General features: G+C 40.1%; 1 long non-coding RNA gene across 1 annotated transcript; it reads right to left on the bottom strand.

The window, feature by feature from the left end:
• Nucleotides 1-1,006: 1,006 nt before the first annotated feature.
• Nucleotides 1,007-8,744, bottom strand: LOC141568578 (uncharacterized). The gene is made up of 2 exons (XR_012491738.1): nucleotides 8,491-8,744; nucleotides 1,007-8,104 (listed from the first exon to the last, which is right to left on the bottom strand). It is a non-coding gene; the product is annotated as an uncharacterized LOC141568578 (long non-coding RNA).
• Nucleotides 8,745-9,066: the final 322 nt, after the last annotated feature.

The raw sequence follows: 9,066 nt of genomic DNA, 5'->3' as shown, positions 1-9,066 counted from the left end.
AATACCTGTCACATATACTTTCATTAGTTTTTATTTTGTTTTTAAATTGATATACTTTGAATTTTGAAAAATAATCTGCATCCATGGGTTGAAGTTTCCCATTCATCCTGCGCTGCCATCCTGGGGAACCTCTGGAATTCACGTTTGGTTTGTAGCCAATTTATCCCACAAGAGTTGCTAACATAGTTATTTCCATCTACAGATGGAGCCTCACACCTACGGGGCACACGGTAAGAGCCCAGTCAATATTAATTGGCCAATTGATTAGTGGATAGAAATGCGTTATCTTTGTGCTTCATTTGCATCATGTGCGTGAAACCTTAATCAGAGATATTAAGTTTTCTCTTCACTTCTTTAAGCTAAAGTCATTGTTAAAATCTCTTTTTTTTAAGCCAAATATCTCATGCCTTGAAGGAAATTGATGATCGTTATGAATCCTGAATGGCCCCAAAATGTGTAAAGGCAGTGCCAAAATCCAGCTTCCTGAAGAAAAACACCCCTTTAAAAATGCCAAGCAAAGTGATTCAATTCAGTCAAGTTCTACTCAAAGAAATCAATGACCAATAACAAATTCTCCCAGCAGCCAAGCCAGAAAGGGAGAAAGCCTTAGAATGACAAGGCCCCGCCTGAGTGAGGCTCACACAAAGCTCAGTTTCTTAGGAACCACTAGAAAAGCCATAAAGCCCATGCAGCCTTTCTGAGCCTTGTCACAAATTGTCTACTTTAGATGGAACAAGCTATTCCCTGGTCCTTGCCATCTTGTTGGTTTATTTTTGTGCTCTCCCAGTGTGAAATTTGTGGATCTGGCCCAGGGCTTATGGGGACAAATGGAATGCAGGCTCCTCAAAGAAGACCTGCCCATGTTCCCTTTTGCATCAGGCCTTCTCTGAACACCAGTTTTAACAAACCCCATTCCTGTGATGCTTGGACGTGGAATTGTGGCAGCTTCTATTTCTTGTCTATTGGAATATAAGAAGAGATGAGACACAGTGTTTATAAAGTCATGTCTTTTAAAAAATCTTTTTTTATTATGGAAAATGTCAAATATACATAAAAGTAGTGAAACATTAATAGCATAATAAAACCCTAAGGACCTATTATCCAGCTTCAATAATTATCTACTCCAGATCATGTCATTTCTAAGCTCATTCATATAACAAATATTAATTGAACAAACATTAAGTCCCAGTGCTGCTTTAGGTTTTTGAGACACAGGTCTGAATAAAACGAAGTTCTGACACTCACAGGATTTAGAGTCTAATGGGGAAATAGATGACCACAATACAGTGCCCGAAGTGCTTTGGTAAGAGAAATCAGACAGGTAGCTAACTCAACTTGGGAACGCTTCCCGAAGGAAATGACATCTAAGCTGAAACTTGCTGGCTGAGTAGATTGCCTTGGGAGAGAAGAGGAGCAGATTGGGAAAGGGGCATTATTTGGACAGAGGGAGCAGTTTTACAGAAGTGCCAAGAATGAGAATAAAAAAGGGAATTTTTAGAAACTGAAGGAACCTTAATATGATTGGAGCTTTGAATACAAAGGGAGAGTGTGAAAGATGGGTAAGTAAACAGTTCAGATCAACAAATCAAACTAAGGTCTTTTTTTAGAAATATAGAAGGAAAATTTATTAAAGTAAGAGGAGGGTTGGCTAGGCAGTCTGCTGGAAACTGCTGCAAACTACTGCGTCTCAACTCAAGTTTTGTATTTTCTAATGAGGATGTAAATTGTGAAGGTCTTATATGCCACATTAAGTCCTGTAGAGAAATGAGGAGCCAACACATAGTTAGAGGGAGGGAAGTAAGTAACATGATCTCATTGGCCTTTTAGAAAGATCACTCCATCTGCAGGGTAGGGAACAGGTTAGAGTGGACAAAGGCACAGTGTAGGCTCAAGGAAGGAACAGTGTAAAAAGAATGCTGTAATTTAATTAAGAGAACTGGAGAAGTCGCCTTGGGGGTGTTGCTAAGTGCATGCTTGGGGAGTCAGGCTGGCTCTGGTGCTCCCTCTGAGGGTTCTGCTCTGCTTCTCTGCTTTAAGGTAGGGTGAAGAGTTGGTGTAGGTCTGTGTGCGTGTACCAGAGGAAGGCAGTGGAGAGTGTGTCAGACAATGGGCACCATACTGAACCCAGAAGTCAGCTGTTAAAAACCCTAGAGACCATCTTCACTAAATCTCTCTGTGCAGAAAAGGAAACTGAAGCCCAGGCGAGTGCAGACTTATCCAAAAATCACAAGGGAAACTGTGGTAGTGCTTCCATCTCCTGACTTTGCCACCCCTTCCTCCCTCTATGGCTTTTCCACTACTCTTTTGCCAACCTTTTCCCTTCATTTTACTAGGCACCTTAGAACAGTAGAGTCTGGGTAAAATGTTAGGATTCAAATGACATCAGTGTTGGAAGTATACCCAGGGTGCCAAAAAAAAAATGTATACAAATGGACCCATTGGCACTTTGGTCCATGTTGCTCAAGCAGTAGTTTGCTGTAATCAGAAGAGTCTGCACGCTTTGAGCACTTTGAGCATCTCTTGCAATTGCAGAAGTCAAATGTAACTTGTATTCATCTTTTGTTATTGGTATATATTATTACAATTTTAATACAGTTTTCCTTTCTTAAAATGTACACATCTTAAAATGTATATGCCCTCTGTATATATCTTAAAAAAGAGAAGACTTGATTCTTCTGAACAGTTCCATCCCCTGAATTTCTCATGCTTGCATTTTTCAAGCTTGGATTTGCCTCCACCAACTCTTAGGATTTTCATGAAAGGATTTTTAATTTCTCATAGTTACTGACATCAATCTTTAAAAACCCTTAGGATGAAATATTACAATATGAACCCTGTTGACCTGTTCTATATCTCCTTAAGAGAAACAGTATACGAAGTGAAAAATAGATGTACGATTTACAATTAGATTATACTATGACTGTCAATCACTTTGGAAAGTTTTGCTGCACTAAGATTACAAGGTTTCTTGAAATAAATAGAAATTTGGCAATTATAGAAAGTTTCAATTACATTGCATTTCATTTTAGAACACAGGAGCAATCTTCTGGAATCCATGGATTGAGCTCACCAAAGGCATCTGATGTTGTAAGACAGATTCTTGCACTTTAGTGTGTGTTCTTAACTATCTAAAAGGTCAGGGGCTTCTATGATCTCTAATGCTCTGGTAGTACCTAAAATACTATTCCTTAGTTTTAGGCAAATACGGTCATTATAAGAGAGGTAGTATTCTTTTAGGACCTCAAAGCACTAACCAATTTACTTAAATAAGTGGGGAATTAGTAGCCATATAATTAACTGACCTAATAGTACCCATAGAGTTGAAGTCGGTAGTTTAATCTCCAGTGGAAGTTTGGAATAATAACAAGTCATGGAATTCTCATTACATGCTGACTATGAGAAGAATGAGAAGTTATAATTTTTGTCTAAGAGAATAAATGTGGTTAAAGGTACTTAATGACAACTAGAAATTACCATAGGCATTAGGAATATGAGTCAACAGTGTCACTGTCATCAGTTACAGTCATCTGCATCAGTAAATAATGATCCAGTCTCCTGGATATGGGGTCATGAAGCATCACAGTCAGGAGGCATAGGCTGGTGGTCTTCTCCTTACTAGTTCTTCTGCTTACTAGTCCTAACAGAAATCATCTAACCTTACTGGTCTGCAGTTTCCTCATTAAAAGCTGGGGGTAGGGCCAAGGGCAATGATTAGTGAAATAACATATATGAGAACATTTTGTAAATATTTGTACATCAGAGTAAAAAAAGTCAATTATTTTTATGATAAAGATAAATATGCAAAATATAATGGGGATTTTTGTTAAGGTACTGCCTACTATTCCCTAGGAATAGCTTGTTTGGTAAAAAAACAAGAAAAGAATATATATACAAACTTTTTTTAATTGAAAGCCTTCATGACAAAAGAATATATAGTAGTTTGGACACATGCAATTTTTATAGAGCTGGAGATCCCACAAAAACATCACTGAATTTCAAAAACGAATTTTGAAATTTTCAATTGTCTGATATTTTATGTGGTAATAATTCTCTTCCTGATCTCTGGAGGTATAGAATATTACAGAAGAAAGAACACGGATTTGAATATTCCTCAAAAATATAAAATTGAAACTACCATATGACCCAACAATTCCACTTCTGGGTATTTACCTAAAGAAAAAGAAAACACTAACTCAAAAAAGATATATGCACCCTTATGTTCATTGAGGCATTATTTCCAATAGCCAAGACATGGAAGCAACCTAGGTGTCTACTGATAGATGTATGGATAAAGAAGGTGTGAGATATATATATAATGGAATATTACTCATTGATTTAAAAAAATAATTAAATCTTGCATTTGCAACAAGGATAGACCTAGAGAGACAGAGAAAGATAAATACCATATGATTTCACTTATACATGGAATCTAAAAAAACAAAAGCAAATGAACAAACAAAACAAACAGAAGGAGATTCAAATGCAGAGAATAAACTGATGGTTGTCAGAGGGGAGGGGATAGAGGAATGGGTGAAAAGGTGAAAAGGAATAAGAGGTAAAAACCTTCAGTTATAAAATAACCCATGGGGATGTAATGTGCAACATAGGGAATATAGTCAATAACATTATAATAATTTTTCACAGCTCACATCTTTAAGTGTCATATTTAATTGTGGTAAAATATAAATAATATAAAACTTACCATTTTAACCATTTTTAAGTATAATTCAGTAGCATTGAATACTTTCACAAGGTTGTGTAACCTACAGCACCATCTATTTCCAGAACTTTTTCATCAATCCAATCATCCTGTATCCATTAAACAATAACTTCCCATTATCCTCTCCCCCCCCGCCCCTGGCAACCATTATTCTACTTTCTACCTGTATGAATTTGCCTAATTTGGGTATCTCACGTAAATAGAATCCTACAACATCTATTCTTTTGTGCCTGGCTTTCTTCATTTAGCATGTTTTCAAGGTTCTTCCATGTTGTAACATGTATCAGAATTCCATTCCTTTTTATGATTGAGTAATATTTGAGTCTGTTTTTTAATTCATTTCTCCAAAAAAATTTATTGAGCATTTTATTAAGGGCTAAACACTGCTGTAGTCACTATTGATATAGCAATGAACAAAATCATATAAATAAACAAGTGAATATATAGTATGTCAGATGGCTTTACCCAGACTCTAAGTGCTATGGAAAACCAGTATTGTAGAAACAGCTGTACAGGAAAAGAAAATCTTAGAGGTAGGGTGGGATCATTCATGTAGTGCCTTGAGGGCCAATGTAAGGACTTTGGATTTAACTCTGAAATAAGAAGTCAATAGAAAGTTTGAAGTTGCAGAGTGACATCCTCTGACCTACATTTTGAAGAATAACTCTGGCATCAGTATTGAGACTATACTACAAGGGAGAATGAGGCAAAGAGGAAATAGAAATATTAGTTAGGGGGCTATTCCAATAGTACAGGTGAAAGATAAAACCTGTACCAGGGTGTATTAGTTAAGGTTCTCCAAAGAATCAGAACCGATAGGATATATACGTGATATAGATAGATAGATGAAAGGAAGGAAGGAAAGAACGAAGGAAGGAAAGAAGGAAGGAAGAAAAGAAAGAAAGAAAGGGAGGAGAGAGAGATGAGGGAGATTAACTCATGCAATTGTGGAGGCTGGAAAGTCTGAAATCTGCAGGGCAAGCCAGCAACTTGGAAACTTGGAGTTTCTATGTTTCAGTCTAGTGGCCAAATACCTTCTGAGGGAGAATCTGTTCCATGCTTTTTTCTAACTTCTGGTGGTTTGCTAGCAATCTTTGGTATCCCTTGGCCTGTAGACACATCACTCTGACCTCTGCCTTCATCTTCACATGGCATTCTCTCTGTGTATATTTCTGTGTTTAAATTTCCCCTTTATATGTATAAGGATACCAGTCATTAGATTAGGTGCCGGTTCTACTCCAGCATGATCTCATCTTAACTAATTACATCTGTAACAACCCCGTTTCCAAATATGATCAGATTATGAGGTACTGAGGGTTAGCACTTCAACATATAAATTTTGGGGATACCTAATTCAGCAAATAAAACAGGGTGGTAACTGTGAATGTGGGAAATGGTTGGATTTGACTGAAGTGTAAAAGAAAGGGAGGAGTCGGGAATGCTCCAATGTTTTTGACCTGAACAAAAATAATCAAGTTGCCATTCACTGAGATGGCAAAGACTGCAGAAGGAGGAAGTTTGTAGAGAAAAATCAAGAGTTCAGTTTTGGGTATAATTCAAATAAATATATGGATATATGCAAATAAAGACCCACTTCTTATCCTAAGCCCCTCACTTGGTAGCAATACCAAGTGAGGCAGAGAGCCCAGTTATCTCTGCAAGAACAGAGCAGACAGAGCCTGCAAGTGTTTTCTTCCCTGGACATACTTGTCAGCAAAGTAGCCCTCAAAGTAGCAGTTATTAGCCCCACCTTCCTCATTATCATTGCTCTGTCATACAACATCTCCTAATGACACCTCCATATAAGCCCCAGGCAAAATACACTTAAAAAGTTATTTTTGAAAATGAAGTCAGAACTAATTACAAGCTGCACAGATATTCTTTGAAACAGTTGCACTTTCATTAGGAACATTGAGATTCTAAGTGAACCTTAATAGAAACATGTTATCAATAGCTTGGTTGGCCTCAAATTAACATTAACCTGTGACTCTAATATCCATCGTCTGGTTAGTTTATTTAATGTTGTTGCTTTCCAACACGAAATGACAAGCAAAGATTTGACTTTATAGTTTTCAATCACTGGCATTTAGATTCTTAGATCAAGTGGAAGAAGAATTTTTCCAATTAACAGAAAATAAAAATGTATACTATGGCTAAACTACAGCAAATATGATTTTAAAAGCAAAATTCAGGAAAAAATAGGTCATCTCATGAAATTAAATCTAATTTCAAATTACATTCTAACTGTGATTTTTATTTCTAAAGGCTTTCAGAAATTTGAGGTTAAAAAGCAGTTTAATTCTGCTATGGATGTTTCCCTTATGAATGTGACTATTTAGGGATGAATGAAAATTTGCAATACAAAGGGTGAGACTTTGTATTGATTTGGGGTATTGTGATTTTTCTCCTCTGCATGGTGCAATAGGCAGCCAACATGATTAATTAGGGATGTGGACAATCCATCAGAATGAAGTATTCCCTAAGTCACTTGATTCCTAAGGAGCAGCACTTTCAGGAACACAGATTCCAAGATGATTCCCTTTTGTGGCTGGTGTTTTTGAAACACTCAGACTGTCATCGAGAATCTGACCTGAAAGGAAGACAGGACTCTCTGGAGTGGTCAGCACTACGGCAGTTGACTGTCTTTCCTCAGATGAAGTTTTCTCAGATGGAATATTGTGGCTACATTGATACTACCTAGCTCTGCGCTTGCCAGAAGGGCCAAAGGAATTTCAGCACCCTCCACGTATCATGCTTCACACCCCGGCTAACTAGAGCCAGAATTGGGAGGGGATGCAGATCCGGAGGAAAAAGACTAACCTAGGGAAGGGTGAAAGGTCAATGTCTCCAAAGGAGTAAAGGAGCCGGGCTTTGCGTTTCTGGGATTGAGTTTGGGACTTTAATTCTGCCTGAACATTTCCACTATTTCCCTCACAAGAGTCTCTGTCTTGAAGCACAGGACCGAAGCAAAATGCCTAATGAAGCATACCGGGGGAAGGGGTGTGCAAATGACTTCGGAAGAAGGGCTGGGGCGAGAGGAAAAGAGAGAGGAGTCAGATTACAGGTTCACATATTCTCGCAAAACCATTTGAAAACAGGACCTGGGGACGCAAATTCTGGGACCCACGAAAGATCCACAAAGCTTCCATCGGGCCCCTAGAAATGGGGCGTGCGTCGCAGAAGCGTGTCTGCCACTCACTTTCAGCGTTTTCCGCTTTGTTCAAGCCCTTGCGTGAAGGCTGGTCCGGAAGGTAGTGTGGGTGGGCTTAGTCAAGCTCTGGGTGGCGGGAGACCGAGCGAATTCTCTCTTGACTTCCTTAGCATAGAGTCCGGGCTTCGGTGATCGTGTTCCTAAGGTTCTTGTGGCCGCTGGACTGTCGCCCCCTGCAGGTGTGCACCGGGTTAACGGCTACGCGCCCAGGTCCAGCAGCTCCGAGGCGGCTGAGCTCACTTGGCCCCCGGGTGAGCCCCCACTTCAAACCCCAGCCAGGGGCGACGCGTCCCCTGTTCTCCTCCCCAGCTAGAAGAACGCTGGGCGCCAAATCCAGCCCTGAGCGCTTTCCAAATCGCACATTTCCCCCTGGAGTAAGCTGTTGGCGCATCTCCGGGAGTCTCCCGAGCTCCCAGCTCTAACCGCTAAAATAAGCACCCTATGCCAGAAAGCAGGGGTGGGGAGACAAGCATCTGAACCGGAAGAATGAAAATAGTAGGAGAACGACCCCATTCGCCAGCAAAAGGTAATGAGGGGAAGCAAAACAGTGTGAACTTACTCGGAAATGCAAACTGATCTCCACTCTCTCCTTGGACGCATACAGACGACCGAAAGACAAATCAGCCAACTCGCTCGGCAACTTCCCAAAAAGGGCCTCATGAATGAGAATGGGTTGCTAGGTTTCCTCCCTCCCTCTTGACAATCGCTTCTCACAAAACTTCCACCGCAGAAAGAAAACTTGGAGACTGCAGAGCGGCGGAACAGCGCCAAGCCCACGAGGCCGCCGGAGGCCGCTTTGCTTTCAGGACCCTGGAGAGCGGCAGCTCAGCCCCCCCTCCCCCCCTCCCGACCCACGCCTCGCCCCTTCCTGCGCGGAGCCACCCCGGTCCCTTTCATTCTCTCCATCCCGCCTCCGCCTTCATTTTTCTTGGCACCCGACGCTCTTGTTTTTCACAATCAGAAAAAGTGTCTTTTTGTTTTGCTTGAGGGGGCTGTTTGGATTGACTGAGTTAGGTTCCAGTTGTAACTTCACTAAATGTTTGTGGACCAAGAAGCCCTAAGAGCTTCTCAAAAATGAGAGCCTGAATAAGGCAGACGACTTTAAAAAGGCATTGAGTGGATTTTTATAAACGAA

The sequence above is a fragment of the Rhinolophus sinicus genome, linkage group LG14 (assembly GCF_036562045.2).
Source record: "Rhinolophus sinicus isolate RSC01 linkage group LG14, ASM3656204v1, whole genome shotgun sequence".
NCBI classification, from domain to species: Eukaryota; Metazoa; Chordata; class Mammalia; order Chiroptera; family Rhinolophidae; genus Rhinolophus; species Rhinolophus sinicus.
This window is presented reverse-complemented; position numbering and strand designations above follow the sequence as displayed.